The 20,653-nt window shown below is 37.2% G+C and overlaps 1 protein-coding gene across 3 annotated transcripts in view; it reads left to right on the top strand.

Annotated features, from left to right (window-relative positions):
* Nucleotides 1–20,653, top strand: part of TASOR2 (transcription activation suppressor family member 2) — an 86,841-nt gene that overhangs the window by 17,471 nt on the left and 48,717 nt on the right. For 2 of the 3 annotated variants that reach the window (XM_075552430.1, XM_075552432.1), the window contains exon 2: nt 13,570–13,642. The gene's annotated coding sequence lies outside the window, so the exon portion shown is untranslated. Of the gene's footprint in view, nt 1–12,432; nt 12,529–13,569; nt 13,643–20,653 lie in introns of all 3 variants that reach the window. The other variant, XM_075552431.1, reaches the window with a different exon arrangement.

Here is a 20,653-nt window from a genome sequence, read left to right as displayed (position 1 = left end):
CTAGAGTGCTAGCGTGATGTTTGGGCTTAGCTCACGGGTCTCCTTCTCTGAATGGTCACACTCTTGCATTGCCCTTTTCCTAGTGACTACAAACACTTGCCCCGCGTATTTTGTCATGTTCCATGATTTTTTACACTAGGAAGGGACTAGTAATCAGTACAGAGGGCCCTTTTAAAATGCCTTTGTGTGTTCAAAAGGAATGTGTAGTTTTAATTTATACAGAGAAGACAGCTTTTAAAGATTGTTGTGCTTCAGGTCTCAGTCTCATAACTAACTTCCACCGTAACTGAAGCTTTCTCATAATAATAGTTTTTGTGTTATTTATCCATTGACTGTATTGTCTGTTTAGTCATTCATCCTTGAAATATTTAAATCTTACTAATAACTTTAAGTTTAGTCATGATATAGTAAATATTTCTGCCTAATTAAAAATTTAAATTAAGCAAAAGGAAGATATTTCATCTAAAGGATAATCAAGATAGCAGTCTTTTTAACAATAGAATCTGGGAAGCTGTTAATATTTTAATAAAAATTATCTTCAATAGAATTTTATTTCCAGTGACACTGTCAATTAGATATGAGTGGGGGGAGAGGGGTTTCACCAGGCATAATTACTCAGGAAGCCACTGTACCAAAACAGTAACAACAACCAAAAGAAAAAGCAAATGAAAATGAAACACCCAAGGAGGAATTTCCTGAGAAAACAGCTGGAATAGGCTGAAGTGTTTTGCCCAAGGTGATGATGCATTTAGGAGGTAGTTTAAAGAGAGCAAGTCCAGGTTGCCCAGGGGGATATAGTCCTTTAAGAAGGTGGTTTATTCAAAAAAGGAAGGAAACATTATGCTTTAAAGAAATGGCATGCTTGAACATAATCAGTGGAAATGTTGAATTCTCTAGAAAAATAACACGCAATTAATCGAAGCAGTTTTAAAGCCCGGGAAACATGGCGTCTTGTAAAGAAGGCAATGGGCTACCCGTTGTGGCTCAGCCTCGATCCATGCGTGTGTAAATAGTGCAAGACTGGATGCGGTCAGAGTCGGGGACTTAAAATAAATGTGTCTCTGTTATGGAGGGGTTTTTTTCTTTAAAGAAATACCTAAAACGTGTACAAGTATGCACTGAAACCCCAAAAGCAACATTTTTTCCTTAACCTAATACTCCCACATTTCTATACTGAAAAATACTGCATTAGAATTCCAGTACCTACATACATGAGTTTATTTAAAATAAAATGTGTTTACCCATGTCCCTTTGATCAGTGTGTGACTGCAGAGTAAGTTTTCTCAGTAATACACTTGTCTTAGTCTCATGTCACATGGACACTTTATATATACATATATATATATTAGCGCTTCATAATAATAGTTTGTAATTTGTAGACTTACAAGTTAGAACTGAAAGGAACTTTAGAAAGATAAGTACTATGAATTGAAGCCTTAGAGAATCTAAATAAATTACTTCCATATGTTTCCAGCTGATAACTATTTAAACAATAAGGAACATTTTATTTACCAAATACTATACAGAGTAGACTTGCTTCAGGTTAGTTAATTTAGCACTTCAAGGACGTCATCAAAGATATTTCTTTCCATCTGCTCTATCTTCAATGATCTATTAAAAATATAATTGATCAGCTGAAAATCCCCACTTGGTTATAAGCAGTGCCAGGCAACACATCTTCAGGGTACGAGAGTACAAGAAGATGAAGACAAGAGGTGAAGAAGTCCTTATCCTTTCATTAGCAAACTTTCCCAGAATACGCTATAGACTTCCATTCATATTTTACTGCGAAAATTGACATTTTTATATCTAAAATAATTACCAAAAGGCAGTGAAATTATCCTGGACTTTACAGTAACTAAGATCTTCCCTTTTACTTTCCACCCCTCCAGCTTCAATATTGCTATTTTTTTAGAGAATCTGTTAATATGTTTCATATGATTCCACCTCAAATCCTTTTTTTGGGGAAAAAAAAGTACACTTAAAAAAAAAAACCCAAACAGCTCATCCTTTAATCATTCAAAAAAAATTTTGGGCGGTGGAGGTTGAAAGTTTACACAGCAAATTAGATTTCCGTTTTACACTTCACACCAATTATTCCCTGACCTTGGCTGTGGTCCTTAGTATGTGTGAAGCGCACTCTTCCTTTCATTTCATCTGCCTCGTTTCTGCCCCGGCCCTTTATGCTTTATTTGTGCTTCGGTCACATACAGGTGGTGGTTTAAAGAAGCACATTGCTCAGGGTGGCTATGTTTCTTTTAGAGAACACTCTGTTATTTGGCTGAAAGGTGGTCTCCAGGAGTAGCTTCAGTGCCAGGTTCAAAGGGCAGTAACCTCAGGGGTTCCTTTAACCTGGTCAGTTCAGTATCTGTTTTATGAATTTCAGTTTTTTGTACTTTTCTACCATTCTATCGGGTCCCTATCAGTCAGTTTTTTTTTTTGTTTTTTTTTTGTGGTTATTTGGGACCATCTGTTGTGTCTCTGGTCAGAATAGATGGTACTGTACACCAGGCACACAAGTTCTTCTGGTTTCTGTCTAGAAGAGGCTGGTTTGTGTGGGTCATGAGTGGCGTGGACTGAGTTTTCCCTTGAGTCTTTGTTTTTCTTCACTTTCCTTTGCTCTGTGGTACTCTAAAACCATCCGTGATGTTTTTCAAGACGCCAGTTGAAATTCTCAGTGATTTGGAGAACACGATATTGTCAGCCTCTCATGAAAACGGGCAGCCTTAACACCTTTCTAATCTTTCTGTGGTATTTATTCTTCTTCTGTTTGAGCAGTCATGTCGGCAGTTTCTTAAGTACATCCTGCTTACTATATTTTTGTCTCTTTGCTCATAACAGTTTTATGGCCTGGAAAATTTACACACTAGTGCTATTTTTCTTTTTTTCCGCATTCAATTTCCCCCCCTCGTTTTATTGGGAACTCGTACAGCTCTTATACCATTCCATACAGCAGTTGCATCAAGCATATTTGTGCATATGTTGCCATCATCAATTCCAAAACACTTTCTACTTGAGCCCTTGGTATAAGCTCTTTTTCCCCTCCTTTCCCTGCCCTCCCACCACATGTATCCTTGATCAATTATATATTATATATTGTTATTTCATATCTTACACTGTCCATTGTCTCCCTTTACCCAACTAGTTCTATTTTTCCATGTCCTTATCATTTGGCTATCTACTCAGACTTCAAGTTATCAGTCTCTCTCTGAAACTTCTGTTACAAACCGTCCTCATGTAATTGGTTGAACCTGTATGTCCCCATTATATCATGTTTTTCTAAAACCTTTTTAAAATTTTAATAAATCGGGGGGAGCACCGAGGGAGGGGAAAAAATAAAGAGGACCTGATGCAAAGGGCTTAAGTGGAGACCAAATGCTTTGAAATGATTAGGGAAAAGAATGTACAGTTGTGCTTTATACAATTGATGTATGTATATGTGTGGGTTGTGATAAGAGTTGTATGAGCCCCTAATAAAATGTTTTAAAAAATTTAATAAATCATTTCATTGGGGGCTATTACAGCTCTTAAAACAATCCATACATATCTTCCTCCAGGTGCAGCCAAGTTGACACACAATGTAACAGCATTTTCCTCCAGGAAAAAAACCACAACAACAATCTATACATCCATTGAGCAAACATTTGTACATATGTTGCCATCATTTTTTCCAAAACATTTCTTTTCTACTTGAGCCCTTGGTATCAGCTCCTCTTTTTACCCCTTTCCTACCCTCCCACCCTCATGAACCCTTAATAAATTATAAATTATTTTCATATCTTACACTGTCCTCTGTTTCCCTTCATATTTCTGTTGTTTTGTCACCTGGGGGTCGGGGTTAGGGTAATATGTCGATCATTGTGATAGATTTCCCCCTTTCTCCCCCCACCTTCCCTCTACATGGTATCGCAACTACCATTACTGTACCTGAGGGCTTTCCTTATCTGTCTATAGCTGTTATCTGTACCAGTGTTCGTGATTTGGGCTAGCTGGATTTGTAAGGTAGAACTGGGGTCATGATTGTTGGGGGGAGAAAGCATTAAAGAATTAGAGGAATGTTGTATGTTTCATTGTTGCTATACTGTACCCTGGCTAGCTCATCCTCCTTTCCTTGTGACCCTTTTGTGAAGAGATGTCCAGTTATTTACAGATGGGCTTTGCAGCTCTGTTCCAACCCCCCTTGTTTGCAACGATATGATCATTTGTTTTGGGTCTTTTGAGGCCTGATACCTGCCCCTGACACCTCATGATCACACAGACTGGTGTGCTTCTTCCTTCTGGGTTTTGTTGCTTTGCAGCTAGATAAGCTGCTTGTTTGACTTCAAGCCGTTAAGACCCCAGACTATATCTTTTAATAGCCAGGCACCATCAGCTTTCTCTACCACATTTGCTTATGTACCCACTTTGACTTAAGTGATTGTGTCAGGAAGGTGAGCAACACAGAATGCCAGGTTATTAGAACAAAGTGTTTTTGTGTTGAGGACTTGAGTAGAGGCCTAATGTCTGCCTGCTACTTAATATTTAACATGGAAATATATGCACAGGGACTTATATCCTTATCATTGTATATTAATTACATATATTACATGCCAATGTTTATACCTCTATAAATGTCTTTTGCCTCCTAGTTCTTTCATCTATTTCCTTGTACTTTCCTCCTGTTCTACAATTATGTTCGACCTTCATTCGGCTCTCAGTAATTCTTCTCAGCTACATTGCACTTCATCAAACCCCACCAGTCATTCTACGCCCTCCTTGCCATCAATTTTAGATCACTTATTGTTCCCTTGTCCCTGCGTTTTTTGGCTCCCTTTTTTTCCTCCACCTCCCCTCTCCCATGGCCCCCCAGAACTGTTGGTCCCATAGTTTTCTCCTTGGGATTGGTTATCCTGCATATCTTATACAGGTACTCAGGGGGTTAAAAAAAAGCCTGTAAGTAAGAAGTTCCAGGTCTGTCTATTGACCCTTATGAATGTTTTGTGATTGAGTCTATGAGGTGCCATGCCCTGACCCCGAAGTCTGTTTTTGGGATTCCTCAGGGACTTCATTGCTTTGTTCCCCTTAATGCTCTTATACTCCTTTCATGTTTCGCTCCAGTATGTGGGGGTGGGGGGGAGGTCAGACAGGGCACATTTCCTGCACTGTGTCTCCAGTGGTGTCCCCCATAGTTGTAGCATGTTCTACATACTCCTACACATTGATAACAGTGGTTTCTTTATAGGTTTATTTTCCCTAGTCAAATAATTTTTTCATTGTGTAGTCTATTTCTCATTTGTCTTGCTGAATTTGGAATACAACATAGTACTAGAAACATAGCAGTCACTACAAATAGTTTTGTTAATTGAATGAATTAATCACATACTATGAATTCATGGAGGAGGAAAACTCTCTTATTCTACTTGATTTTATTTCCAATTAGTACAATAAGCCCTAATCTTCATTTTGAAAGTTTTTGTTTTTTCTTTAGTGAGGCAAAAATGATTCCTGTAAGTAAAGTTTATTTTAGTGAACAAATTTTCTTTAGAAGATAAAAGTATATTGGAGGAAAAGCATTTCAAATTATTAGTATTAACTGCTGGAAGAGAACTTTAGCCTTTAATTGTGGTGACTTTTCAAAAGGAGGTAGGTAAATAAACACTATAAAATTATACCAAATGTAAATTAGGTACTCAGTGAGCACCTGTTTATATGTTCCGTGAGCCCTAAATAGAAATGCTCATTTTGTTTTATTTTTTCCTTTTAGCACTTATACTAACAGCACACAGGACTGTGACAAGAACTCTGGGGGTATACTTGGTGAAAATGAACTAAAACCACCCTCCCAGCTACCTTCTCACTTAGAGAAGATCAAGACAGGGTTCATATCAGAAAAGAGTGGGTATTAAACGAAGTTATATAAATGTTTAATATTTAAGTTATGTAAAATCAAAGAAAATTATTTCCAATAACTACATATTTTTATAATCTTAATCTAAATTTGACAGGTGATTAAATTTTTCAGATTGCACGAACCAAGGAAATTATCAAATTCCTCTTTATATCTCTGAAATAATAAATTTTTGTTTTGAATTATATTTTGAATCATAGAAATAACGCTTGTCTAAGACTAGAAGTTGTAGCACAATGTAGTAGAAGGAAGAAATAGAAGTTCTTTTTTTATCCATCAACTTATTAATCTTAACAACATAGGTGTAACCACTGTTAAACATTTACTTTCCTATTCATCTAGATCTACTCCTACATACTTTTAAACACCTGATTATATTTTAGATATTTTCACAGAAAAGACATTATGTAATGCATTACTAATTACTCAGTAATAATGAACAGTCTTTCTGTGTCTGTATATTTCCCCTTTTTATGTAATAATTGCAAGTAGTTTTCTGTTGTCAACAATTTAGATGATCGCCAGTGTTTTTGCTGTGGTAGATGCCAATACGTGAGTATCCTTGATATATGTGCACTTATATAAATATCTCGAACTCGTAAACCAAAAACCAAACTCACTGTCATCGAGTAAATGCCAACTCATAATGACCCCATAGCACCAGGGTAGAACTGTGACTCTTTACAGGAATAGAAAGCCTAGTCTTTTTCCTGTAGAGCAGCTGGTGGTTTTGAACCTCAGACCTTGAAGATCGAAGTCCAACGAGTAATTACTATGCTACCAGGATGCCTAAGGAGTAGATTCCTAGAAAAGGAATTGTTATAGGGCATAAAGTCCGTACCCTAAGAAAGTTGTATTTATCGTAAACTCCCAATCCTTTAGTATCAAAAATTCTGAAATCCTTTTAGCATTAATAGGCTCTTCCTTCAACATAACACATAACCTATGCAGACTAGATAAAACATATTGGGATTGATGGTGTTATTGGATATGGGTTGTACTACTTCTAAAGAGAGCACTAATAAGAGCCTTACTGTACAGCTACTAAGTTCTTTGACATTCTCTCTCTGGTGAGTGCTCTTGCTGAGTGCTGAGACAGAATATGTGGTCATGAAAATTCTGAGGGAGATAAAGAAGTGGTTAGTTTTTGTTGGAATTATTCAACAACTTGAGGTTTAACATCTTAATTTTCAAATTAGTTCATCTCATCATGTTTTCAGACTAAATACACAATGGAAAAGTTACCTGTGGCACAGCATTAAAAGTTGGTCTCTACTTTTCTTACCTCTCATTAGAAATTAAGAACTAAGAAAAAATTCAAAACCCTGGCCACCAAGTGTATTCTGATTCATTAGCAACCCCTTAGGACACAGTAGAACTGTCACACAGTCTCCCAGGCTGTAAGTCTGTACAGCAACAGACACAGCCACATTTTTCTCCCAAGGGTTTGAACAGCAGGGTTGTTTCAATACTGTGGCATTGGGCTCCTTTCAGAAGAATTTGAGATGTCCAAACTGGATGAGCTCACTATCTCTCAGATGGATTTTGAGAGAAAGTGGAGTTGAGTGTAGGTCAATTTGAGCCGAATTTGACCTGTGTCAAGCTCAACTTAACTTTTTAAGACTGAACCCACAGACAGGAGACAAATGTGCCAAAGCCAGGGGTGACAGGAGAGAGTATTAACTCCGTTTCTAGAGCCATTGTGATTGAACTTAAGCCTCCATAGGCTTGTTACTGCTCCAGGGACTCTCTATACGTGCTTTTTGAGTTATTTGATGTTTTAGGGTTTTTGTTTTTTCGTTTCAGGGTTTTTTGTGAAATACTCCCCTTTTCCTTTCCATAACACTTGGATAACCTTGAATATGTAAATAAACCATATGTGTTGCACAGCAAAAATGGAGCTCCTATTGCTTTGGACATTAGTTAGATTTTATTAAAGTATATTGTGACTCCATGAAAGTGTACCATGTGAAGAAGAGAGAGTATCAGTTTTCTAAGTAATATTCTCCTCTCCTCACGGAGCAGAACACTTGTACTTTCCTGAGAGTATTATTGCGGCGATTTATTTATCTAAAATCATTTTATTGGGGGCTCATACAACTCTTACCACAATCCATACATACATCCGTTGTGTTGAGCACATTTGTACATTTGTTGCCATCATCATTCTCAAAACATTTGCTTTGTACTTGAGCTCTTGGTATCAACTCATTTTCCCCCCTCCCTCTCCCACCCTCTTTCCCTTCCTCCCTTATGACCCCTTGATTATTTATAAATTACTATTTTGTCATGTCTTAAACTGTCCGATGTCTCACTTCACCCACTTTTCTGTTGTCCTACCTGGGGAGAGGGTCACATGTAGATCCTTGTGATGGGTTCCCACCTTACCTTTACCTTCCTGGTATTGCTACTCTCATTATTGATCCTGAGGGGTTTATCTGTCCTGTATTCCCTGTGTTTCCAGTTGTTGTCTGTACCAGTGTACATCCTCTGGTTTAGCCGGATTTGTAAAGGTAGAATTGGGATCATGATAGTAAGGGGGAGAAAGCATTAAAGAACTAGAGGAGAGGACCTGATGCCAGGGTCTTGGGTGGAGAGCATACGTTTTGAGAATGATGAGGGCAATGAATGTGCAGATGTGCTTTACACAATGGATGGATGTATGGATTGTGATAAGAGTTTTATGAGTCCCTAATAAAATGATTTTAAAAACAAAAAAGAACTAGAGGAAAGTTGTATGTTTCATTGGTGCTGTATTGTACCCTGACTGGTTCATCTCCTCCCCATAACCCGTCTGTAAGGGGATGTCCAGTTGCCTATGAATGGGCTTTGGGTCTCCACTCCTCAACCGCGCCCCCCCCTGCCCATTCACAATGATATGATTTTTTTTTCTGTGATGTCTGATACCTGATCCTTTGACATCGTGTGATCACACAGGCTGGTGTGCTTCTTCCATGTGGGCTTTGTTGCTTCTCAGCTAGATGGCCGCTTGTTTATCTTCAAGCCTTTAAGACCCCAGACACTATATCTTTTGATAGCTGGGCGCCTTTAGCTCTTTTCACCACATTTTCTTATGCACCCACTTTGTCTTCAGCAATCCTGTCGGGAAGGTGAACATCATGGAATGCCAGTTTAATAAAACAGTGTTCTTGCATTGAGAAAGTACTTAAGTAAAGGCCCAATGTCCATCCGCGACCTTAATACTAAACCTGTAAATATACCCTATATTTATAGACTTGAGTATAAGCCAACCTGAATATCAGCCAAGGCACCTAATTTAACCACAAAACTGCAATAACAAGGTGCCAAAAACTCAGCTTATGCATAAGTATATATGGTATGCATATAGATCTATTTTCCCATTGTCATATATAAATATATTTACTTATAGACATGCCTGTATTTAGACCTTTATAAATGCTCTTTGTCTCCTAGTTTTTTGTGGTGATTTATTACAGTGTAAGACCTGTAAAAAACTCTGAGAGGGAAACCCAAATGTTTTCCACTGAGAGGAAAACTTGACACACCTGGAAAATACAAGTTCTTGCCCTCACAGGCTTCACTGCCATGAAAGATTCAAGACGTGCCTGGAGGTTCTAACAACCCCCTTGACCCGCTTCTCTCTCTGACCACTGAGGTTGTGCTTTTCATAAATAATACTGCTATTTGGAGTTTGCTGACCTAAAGAGGAAGCATTTTTAACTATAAGAAATGATTTGGGAAATAACATTTACGCATAAAATAGTTAATTTGCTTTACACTTTTCTTTGCGTGTTAAATCGGTTGTTTAAAGCCTCTGGAACAATTTCTCCACACTGATAAAAACAGGAAACACTACTAAAAGAGCCTAATAGATTTAAAAAAAATTTGATTAGGGACTCATACAACTCTTATCACCATCCATACAGACATCAATTGTATAACGCACATCTGTACATTCTTTGCCCTCATCTTTTTCAAAGCATTTGCTCTCCACTTAAGCCCTTGGCATCAAGTCCTCTTTTTTTCCCCTCCCTCATGTGCCCTTGATAATCCACAGATTGTTATTTTGTCATATCTTGCCCTGTCCGGCGTCTCCCTTCACCCCCTTTTCTGTTGTCCGTCCCGCAGGGAGGAGGTCACATGTAGATCCTTGTAATCGGTTTCCAGAGCTGAATAGATTTTTAAAACCTTTTAATTCTATTTCTCACAGTTTTCTACTTATTACATTGCAGTTTCACACTTAAAAAGTAGGGAGAGGTGTAGTATTTTGTAGTTCCTGAATCTCTTGTGGAATTTTTAGAGACGTTAGTAAACATAGAATGTGTATTTCCAGAGCTGTGTCAACATTTATTTAACTATTGGCAACAAGTTCTCCAATATTGAACTTTAGAGAACATTAAGGTTTTTGAAAATTATATTACCCTCTTAAAAAACAGTAAATATAAACTTTACAAAACTATAATCTCTAAAAAATTCTGGAGTAACCATGTAGTTTATTGGTAAGATGAATTTACAAATCACTAAACTTTGTAATCATTTTTGAGTAATGCCGTTTAAAAGACTGTAAATTTAATTGTTAGCACTGGAGCTGAGTTACTGGGATCTGTTTCGAATATTGTTATATCACTTCTCGGCCGTTTGGCTAAGATCAGGTGTGGAATGTCTTTATATATTTTACAGTACTTCTTTTACTGAAATTGAGGGGGAGCATGAAACCGAGCAAGAACGAAACAATAAGTATAACGGTGGAAAAATATTCTCAAACAGGCCAGATTCTTTCCTTCTGGGCTCTCTATCTTTTGATAACTGGATGATTTGTTTATTAAAGGATTTTTAATTGATCTTGATAATTAGAGTGTTAGAAGGTCGGGTTAGTGTAAATCTTACTAGGTTTTCCCCCTTCATTTTGGTGATACTCTGATTTTTTTAATATCTATTCAGTACTTCAATTAAAATACTTTTAATTCCTTAGATTTCGCACTGTAGTAAACTGGGTGCTAATCAAAGTAGGAAGCTATGTTAATGTATTCTATCTGGCTAAAATTTATAGAACTATACAAATTGCTATTATTATCGATAATGGTTTTGTACATTGCTACCCATCTTGGAAAGAGTATAGTGAAAATTGAAAGAGAATCATCTATCCAGATGGCTAAGTGTCACAGGCACTCACTAGACTCCGTTCTTGCTGAAAGGTAGACTTGTCAAAGCAAATGCATAAAGGTTGATCAAGAGCCCTGTTGAACGGAGTCAGTAATTCTCGGTTAGGAAGCACGCCTCTCCTGGACTGACCAGAACCCCTGGGATAATGCATAAGGATGGTTTGGGAAAAGTTCTTTCTAAAAACACATAATATGGTTTGGGGGAATGTACATTTTTCCTTTAAGTGAAAGTGTTAAGTGGAAGAAATACGGTTTTATAATAGAAAGTATAGGAAATAGTGCTCAATAAAGTCAGTTGGTGAGAGGAAACCGCAAAGATAAGATGATTTTTAATGGTGTTTATTGAGTGGACAGTAGTGAGCCTATAAAAGGAACTTAACAGTGTTACGTGGGGATTGGATGAGAAGACAAGAAGAGTAAGTTTATCAGAGTGTGGCAGATGTCTGAAACTTAAGAATGGGAAACATTGGTCCGGTGCTGGCTGCCAACATGATACTGCAGTAAGTGTGTCATTTCAGCATTCAACTTTAAACCAAAAGGCCTGAGGGCTCTGGCAGGGTTTGGTTTATAGCTTGGATGGAGGTTATTATGGTTAGTAGGTTATTTTGTTCACATGAGAGGTCTTTTAAGCATAGTTAAGATCCTTCCCACATAGTAGTCAAAACACCTGAATTTCTTGGTTGTGTACTTGGGAAATAGATTAAATACATATGGTAGTGATATTTAGCGTACCCTTTTAAGCCCCAGTCCTTCGGTTATCTTAAACATAAGTTGCATTATTTTTGTTTGTTTTTCAGTCTTTGAGACAGTGTCCTTGAGTTCAGACTCTGCCTTCCAGAGGGCAGTTTCAATTCTTCATACTTCTTACTTGGATTCTGCATCTGAGCATGGTTTTCAGTACAGTCAAGTCACTTTGGTGAAAAATCACATTTTCTTAAATGAGGTGAGGTAATTGGTACACACTGTGTGTATGGGTTAGTTTTATTTCAGTTTTAAAGGAAAGTAACCCAGCATTTTAGAATATAAGCCTCTTAATTTGAGTCATCTCCTTTCAGATGAGAAAAGATCCGTGGAAATATTCTCTTGGTGGGTAATATATTCCAGGAAATAGAAAAGTCATAGATTTTATTCATTCTTAGCAGAAGCCATTCAGATGTTACTTTAGAAAATTAATTTGCAGCGGGCATTGAGTTTATGTCAATGGTGGTATAATTTGGAAAGGGATATCAATAATGCTTGTACAGCATGAGGGGTATAATCAATGGCACTGAATTATACGTGTAGAATTTGTTGAATTGGAGAATGTTTTGTTGTGTATATATTTGCAGCAATTAAAAATTACAGAAAATTTGCAAGGCAAATAGTATGTTGATAGCATTTGGTCATTTTCTCTTTATACAGTACAAAACTTTTTATGAACAAAAAAAAGCAAGTAACTATACTCAGGAAGAACTTCAAGAAACTTATGGGTTTCTTCTGTTTGACACTGAAAATCAGGTAAGGGAATTAGGTTGGTGAACATTAATTTTGTGGTATGAATGCACAGAATTCATGGTGCCTTTAGTGTATGAGTTTTCTAAGATGTTGTAACTTGGCATGGTAGCAGTATGAAAACATTCAGAGCTCATCATTGGAAGAGATTTTTACCTTTTCCCCTCTTCAATATCGTTCTAAAGCTGATGGTCTAATGTGGATTAATCTGACTTCTAAAGTGTTGATATAAGACTTTTCTTTTAATAGCGTGAATGGTTAGTTCTCGATTCTGGGTCGTAGTTTATATAAACTTTTCTGTTTGCTGTAGAGATTTTTGAAACAAATCATTTATTTTGAAGGAAAAGATTAACAGTTTCTGTATCCTTATTAATTACTTGTGGAGGTTTTCATGTCTGCTATTGAAAATTGAGCATCAGTGTTATTTCTTGTACCTGGTTGTGGGAGTAAGAAATGAAAACTACTACATGTTGGGCATATCTCCTAGATAACAATTTTAGCAGTACTTGAGACCTATGATTAGAAACCTAAAATAATCCAGAGGGAATGCATTAGTTGGTTTAATGGTTTATAAAGAACAAAGATAGGTTTGCTTCAGAACAGCTAATATTAGCATATAATGCAAAATTATGAGGGTGATAGGGTAATATGAGAAGACCTTACCTCTTGTTTTATTTACTTAATCATCTAAATCCAAATAAGATATGTTGCAGGTTCTCACAATGTTTAGAGGTAAGAGCTTTTCAAATGTAGTGGCTATAAAGCTATAATTGGAAAATAGATCTTTAAGAGAGGACTCCTCTGTCACTAAACTGGTTTAACTTGGTTTTGCTGGTGACATTTTTGTTAACAGAAAGAATAAAATTTTGTGAAAACTTGGAACTATTAACCAGCGCATGATTGCTTGACATCAACTTGCTTTAATTCTGTGTTCTAGAAGCACAGAGTATACAGATTTTGTATTTATTTTGAAGCTAATGGAGCCTAGCATTGTTTAATTGTCTTTCTAAAGACTGCTAATGATAAACGCCTATCCTTTGTTTAAAGGCAAAGTTGGTATGCCAGCGTGGCCTCTGTGTTGGCAGCAGTGCACTAACCACTCTGGGTGATCCAGCCAAGGGTAAGTCTTTAAAGCATAAAGCCTTTCACACAGTGAATATAAGATAGTCTAATTAAAAGCTAGTTTCACTGAGTTAAATATAATCTTTAAGCAATTTATTTTGGGTTATTAACATTTTTATTGTAATTTGGTTTAAAGTTTCCAGAGCAAATTAGTTTTCCATTGAACAGTTTATATGTATTTTATTTCATAAGATTGTTTGCAATTCCCAAAATGCAGTAGCTCTTCCCACTTTTCCATGGGCTTCTCATTTCCACTTATCCTTTGTTCCTGTCCCTAACTGTCTTCTGCAATTTGTTTTTAGGCAGAGGCTGCTTTTTGGCCTCCTACAGTTGAGTATTCCGAAGAGCGTGTTCCCTCTGGTACTATTCCCTTCATAGCCCTTTCTGTTGTAGCCCTGGGAGCTGAGCCCCTGCAGTCTTGGGGTTTCCACTAGTCTCTGTCAGACCACCTAGTCTGGTCTTTTTATGATTTTGAATTTTGTCCTACTTTTAATTTTCTTTCTCCTTCTCTGTCCAGAATCGCCTATTGTGATCCTGAGCAGTGCAGTTGGTCGTGGTAGCTGGGCACAACTTAATTTTTCTGGACTCAGGGATTGGAGAACCTTGTGTTTTAGTTTATTCACTCTTGCTCTGCTGTGGATGGGGAGAGACCAGTAGTTAGTTGTTCCTTAGATGGCTTATTAGTAAGCTTATAAGATCCCCATTGCTACTCATCAGAAGGGGCTCTTACAGCTCTTATCACCATCCACGCATACATCCATTGTGTCAAGCACCTTTGTACATATGTTGCTGTCATTTTCAAAACATTTTATTTCTACTTGAACCATTGGTATGGAACATTGTTTTTATATGTTACATCAGTTAACATTAATTGCCCTCTGAGACTGGTCTTAAGTCCAATAATAGGGTCAGAATTTTTCTTTTCTTTTTTAGTGTACAGTTTTTTTAAATCTTTTTATTGGGGGCTCATACAACTCTTATCACAATCCATACACACATCCATTGCATCAAGCACATTTGTACATTTGTTGCCATCATCATTCTCAAAATATTTGCTTTTTACTTGAACCCTTGGTATCAGCTCCTCCCTTCCCCTTCTTCCTTGTCTCACCTCCCTTATAACCCTTGATAATTTATAAATTATTATTATTTTGTGTCTTACACTGGCTGACATCTCCCTTCACCCACTTTTCTGTTGTCCCTCCCCAGGGAGGAGGTTTTATATATATGGATCTTTGTAATTGGTTCCTCCTCACTACCCCACCTTCCCTCAACCCTCTCGGTATCACCATTCTTACCACAGGTCCTAAAGGGGTCACCTGTCCTCCTGGATTCCCTGTGTTTCCAATTCCTATCTGTACCAGTGTACATCCTCTGGTCTAGCCAGATTTGTAAGATAGAATTGGGATCATGATAGTGAGAATGTTAAACATACTGAAGAACTTAAAATTTGTTTTTTTTTATAGCAATAGCAGTTACATGATTAAACTTTTAAAAAGCATGGTTGAAAAGATGCTAAAATTATCTAGGAACAGTCCTCCCGCTATTCTAAACTACCATAATGGGAATGGGAATAAACAATAAATAAAACTGGCCAAGCCTAGCAACGATGGAATGCAAAGGGTAGAGAGTAAATAATTGCATAGATTTTAAACTTAGCGTCTAGTGATACTAATCGTAGATAAAAGACACAGGAGGAGTGAAGCTGGTAAGTTGAAGAAGGAGGTAATCTAATCATTAAAAACATGGGTTCATACTAAAATTTACTTTAATTTCCATAGCAGTAAGATACATAAAGCCAGTATAATGAGTTACTTGGAGAACTAAATGGGTCTTTGTAAAGTGGCTAGCTCAGGAGCTAGTATACAGTAAACTTTTTGGTGACTGGAGATTACTACTTTTGTGAGGTAAATTTTAAAAATAATGAAATCTTCATTAAGTGCTTCTGGCAGATATCCAGCCAGTTACATGGCTGGTTGGTACAAATAATCGGGCAAGAGATTGGACTTGGCCTGGGCCTGAGACTGGAGTTGGTAGAAGTGTTGTGTTAGCTCTCAAGACACTGTTACATGGGACTATATAAAAGGAAGAAATAGGGGGAAAAAAACACTTGTGGATCATTATGAGGATGTGGAGATGGGAAGGTGAAGATAGGGGGATGGGATTGAGTAATGAGGATGGAGAATCAGGAAGTAGTTTTACAAAAAGCAGAAGGACCTTAAGGAAGACTATTTGGTGGTGCTGGATGGTACAACATTTAGAGAAGATCAAGAATGAGAAAGATCCTTGGCTGATGAAGGGGGAGGAGGAGTGGATGGTACAACATTTAGAGAAGATCAAGAATGAGAAAGATCCTTGGCTGATGAAGCGGGAGGAGGAGAGAATGGAACTCATCCTGGCCTACCAGGCCTTGAGGACTATGACCCCAATTAGAGCAGCCAGTCCACAGAGAGGACCACATGATCAGCCCCCCTGTGAGACATGACACCCCTCACTGACCCATAGCTCTACAGAGGACAATGCTGGAGACACAGTGGGAATTGTGCTCGATCTGATGCCGCCACACTGAGGCAAAACACTAAGTGGATGCAACAGAGCAGCAAGGGAACAGAGTGGCGGGTCCCCAGGGAATACTGAAGGTGGACTTTGGGCCAGGGCGTGGTGCCCTAACAGACTGGACTGGAAAACACTCCTAAAGGCCAACAAACAGTCCTTGAACTAACTACCCAAAAAAGATCCTTGGGCTTGATAGTAGATTTCTGTTGACTTGTTTTGTTAATAGCAGTTGTATTGTGATATAGTTCATGTAGCACACAATTAACATATTTAAAGTATACAATTAGCATCGTTAGTCTATTCATAGACATGTGCTAACCATCATCACATTTTATAACATTTTTTGATGCCACAGTGAAATCCTGTGCCTCCATTAATTTCCCCTCTGGTAGCCCCGGGCAACCACTACTCAACATTCTATCTTGCTTGATTTGCTTATTCTGAACACTTCATGTCCTGCTCTCTTTTGACTGATGTCTCTTACTTAGCATAATGTTTTCAAGTTTCATGTTGTGATAGTACTCCATTTCTCTCTACTGCTTACCTAATATTCGGTCAGATGTCTGTCCCGTGTTTTTTAAATCTCTTCATCGGTTGATGGGTGTTTGGGTTATTTCCATTTTTTGCCTATTAGAGATAATACTACTATAAGCACTTGCATGCATTTTTGTGGGTGTATCTTTTCATTTCCTTTGAGTGTACACTCAGTAAAATTCTAGGTTATGTGTTTTATTATTTTTTTGTGTGTTTTATTATTTTTAATTCTGTGTTTTTTAAACATTTTTTATGAAACCTTGACTCTTCTGCCCCATTTTCACCCTACTCTCTTCACTATGAAAAGTTTAAACATATTGAAAAAGTAGAGAATACAGTATAATACTTATCATGCAGACTTAACAGGTAATGTTTTGTATTTTTTTTTCTTTGCTGAAGAATTTGAAAATGTAAATAAACAACTCGACTTGCAGCTCTAAAAATTAAGGGTTTTTTTTGGTTTTGTTTTTACTTAGTGAGCATTCTCATTTTGTTAGACTGGCAGTCAGAGTTGATATATTGCAGCTGATAGTAAAATAATACTTTCCACTGTAGCTATCTAGATGTTTTTGGCTTGAATTAAAATGGCTATATTATTATTTTATATTACTGTAGAGCCTTATAATTAAAAAATATTATTTAAAATCTTTTTATGAGACGCTGTCATGTATGTTTCTATGACCCACACCTGGCTGAGAGATCCTTACCACTTAAGATGGCACACTCAAAAGTCTTAACAGTTATTCATTAGCAAACGTGGAACTGAAGCCCAAGCACCCGACCACAGTTGTTGCTTTTTTACCACTATCTCTAAGTTTCCTCAGGGCCTGCTCCACTCTCTCCTCCCCCTCCATCTGCTCCCGTGTGCTCTGATCAGATTTGTCCCTCTCCCGGAGCTGCAGATTCAATGCCGTCCTTTGTAACAAATTCTTCTGGGGGGAGTCTACCTATCACTTTATGACATTTAATAATACTTAAAAGGTACTGGTTCTGTTTTTGTGTGCCCTCAGCCATGTTGGGCAAATGTTTGTCAGGTGCCTTCTGTTTACTGGCTACAATAGTGAGGGAAACAAATGTAATCCTTGCCTCAGTAAAATTTTCAATGTAGCAAAATAAGCTGCTAGAAGGCAGAGGCCATGTATGCAGCTTCTATCTATATTCAGTATAAAATGAAATGAGTATTTACTGATTTTTTAAAACATAACTTTCGATTAGCATGGTTAAATAATTACATGGAGAAAGGAGACAAATATAAGCCTTTAGAAAAATACACCCTTTTCCCTTTTCCAGTTGCTGTGCCAAACTAAAATATGACAAATATTTGTCATACTTTATCTTTATTGTTTCCATCCCATTAGAATATCACAAATAGTGATTTGTCTTTCTTAAGGGAGTTATATCAAAACAAATTTTGTAAGTTGACTTATATTTGTTTTTTGTGTAGTCCTAGTTAGCCTTACTTGTGAATTGGATATGTGTAATAGTGTTTTCAAAGTATAAATTAATCTGTATTTTTTACTTTTACAGGTGTATACGTTTGTAAATATTCAGACTATCTTCATCCCAGACCTTGGTACGATGGAAAGTCTGGCTATGTTGTAATTTTTAATCTTATTAAGGTACAGCCCAGATATACATTATTTTTTTAAAAGGAAGTAAGCTATGATGATGTTCTTTGCAGATCAGTAGTTATGTATAGTTCTCCACCCAGATTCAGAAAAAAATAACAATATTTTCTTAAGACAAAAAGGTTTTTGCTACATTTTATAGTTCTGCTATTGAATCTTTGAACGTTAAAAACAAAAGAAAACGACAGTATTTAGTGATATTAACAAATCTTTCCAACCCTCGCTGTATTAGGTTTTAAAACACAAAATTACAGAAAACAATTCAAGTGTTTAAAATTCTAAAAGAATAATTTCAGAAAGCAGACTTCGTTGTCTGGTTTAAATAACAAAGAAATTTTGAAGCTTTAATTTCTTTATCCATGAAACCTCTAGGATTCAGCATGGTTGATTTTCTAAATATACTAGAGTTGTTCTTGAGAAGTGATTGATTTTCTAAATATCTTATTTGTTCATGACTTCATGTGGCGCCTAAAAAACAGAATCCTGCCATTAAAATTTTCTCCTGATTTTAGAGGCTGTTGGGCTTTTGCTGGATATAATCTGCTGTAGAAACTATGCCTTCAACTTAGATAACAAATATGGACTTGTTCTTCATGTATTGTAAACGCCATCAGCCTTGGAGGAGCCCTCGTGCATAGTGGTCCACAGGGGCCCACAACAACCCCTCACTCCACGGGAGAAAGACAGGCTTTCTACTCCCAGACAGAGTTAACAGTGTACAAACTCTTCATAGCAACAGTATCTTAAATTCTGTCATTGGATACGTTATTGATGTTTTCAATGCAATTGCCTTTTCCCCCAGGGGGATGATTGACAATGTTTTTCTTTTGGGTATCTTTGTTTTTCCACCTTTTCTGGTTTTTCGAGGGGTTTTTTTTTTTTGCTCTTCTTGTTGGTTCTAGTTTTTGTCATAATATACCGCCGAAGTAAATCAGAGTCTTTTATAACCTGTGGAGAACAAATGGATTCTGGGCTCCCAGTTAATTCTAGCCACAAGCCAAGAAGAGTTAGTTTTGCAACATGGCCTGCTTGATACTTGCCTTCCTACTTGCTTGAAGCTAAGGGTGCTACAGCAAAATGTGAAGAGAGCAGATGGTGCCCAGCTATTAATTGGAATAGTGTCTGGGGTCTTGAAGGCTTGTATTCAAAGAAGCAGCCATCTAAGTAAGGTGGTCAACTAAGTCCAAATCGAAGAAGCACACCAACCTGTGTGACCCAAAATGACAATAAGAAAAGCCAAATATGACGAAGGGACAAGTCTCAGAGCTTAACTTGTGAACACCCAATTTGTAGAAGGCTGTGGAGGACAGTGAGAGTCCAAAATCTAGAGAGTATCTATTCAGATTAAGCCTCTGGCAGATCTAGCCAAAGGCAAGGGTCTTGTACTATCAGACAGATATTATTGTAAACTAGATTATGGTGGATCGAACCATGGTATAATAATGGTACTTGGTCAGTTAACCTCCTGTTTGACCCACCCTGAATTTGCTCTAGACTCAAATATTTCTCACTTGTTTCACAACAGAGATTTCTTCTCTGAATTGTTAAATATTGTTGTTGGTCTTTTCTTTCTAAGTCTTTAATTTTGTCCTTATATTATTTTCTTTCTGTTTTTTTTTTATTGTTTCTATTGGGCTTCTCAGTTTGTGAAGCACAGAAAGAGTGGATGCATACAGACAAGAACTGATGCAATGGTTATTGGGGACATAGGTGTTATAGGGGAAAAAGGGGATTTGGGAGCAACCAATGAATGTAGAAGCAGAGAGAGAGAGTATTATAACTGATTGTGATGATGTAGATACAAGTCTTTTAAAAAGAGATTTAACTATGAAAGTGTATGATATGTGAATATTGTATCAAAAAAACAAAAAATGAAACCAAACTTGACCAATGATAGCTACCATGGGTGAAGGAGGAAGAGTTGTTGCATCGGGGCCAATGAGTTTATGTCAGTGGTGGTAGAACAATTTAGAAAAGGATGTCAATAGTGGCACTGAATTATACATTAGAAGTTGTTGAACTGGGGTTGGGGGAGGCGAAGAGTTTCAAACTCACAGGCGCAGTTCTCTGCTGACCTATGGGGTCACAAAGAGTCAGAATTGACTTAGATAGCTGTGAGTTTGGTTTTGAGTCCTCAGCCTTGACTTTTTGCCACTGTGTCCTGTTTGAGTGGATACTGCTATATAATTTAAAAAATTAATTTCTATGTGATTTTGCCTATAGCTGTAATTCTTCCATATTTTATTGCTCAAACACCAGCACACGCAGGTGTTTGTTGGGCAGAAGATGAA

Source organism: Tenrec ecaudatus, chromosome 6 (genome assembly GCF_050624435.1).
Source record: "Tenrec ecaudatus isolate mTenEca1 chromosome 6, mTenEca1.hap1, whole genome shotgun sequence".
NCBI classification, from domain to species: Eukaryota; Metazoa; Chordata; class Mammalia; order Afrosoricida; family Tenrecidae; genus Tenrec; species Tenrec ecaudatus.
This window is presented reverse-complemented; position numbering and strand designations above follow the sequence as displayed.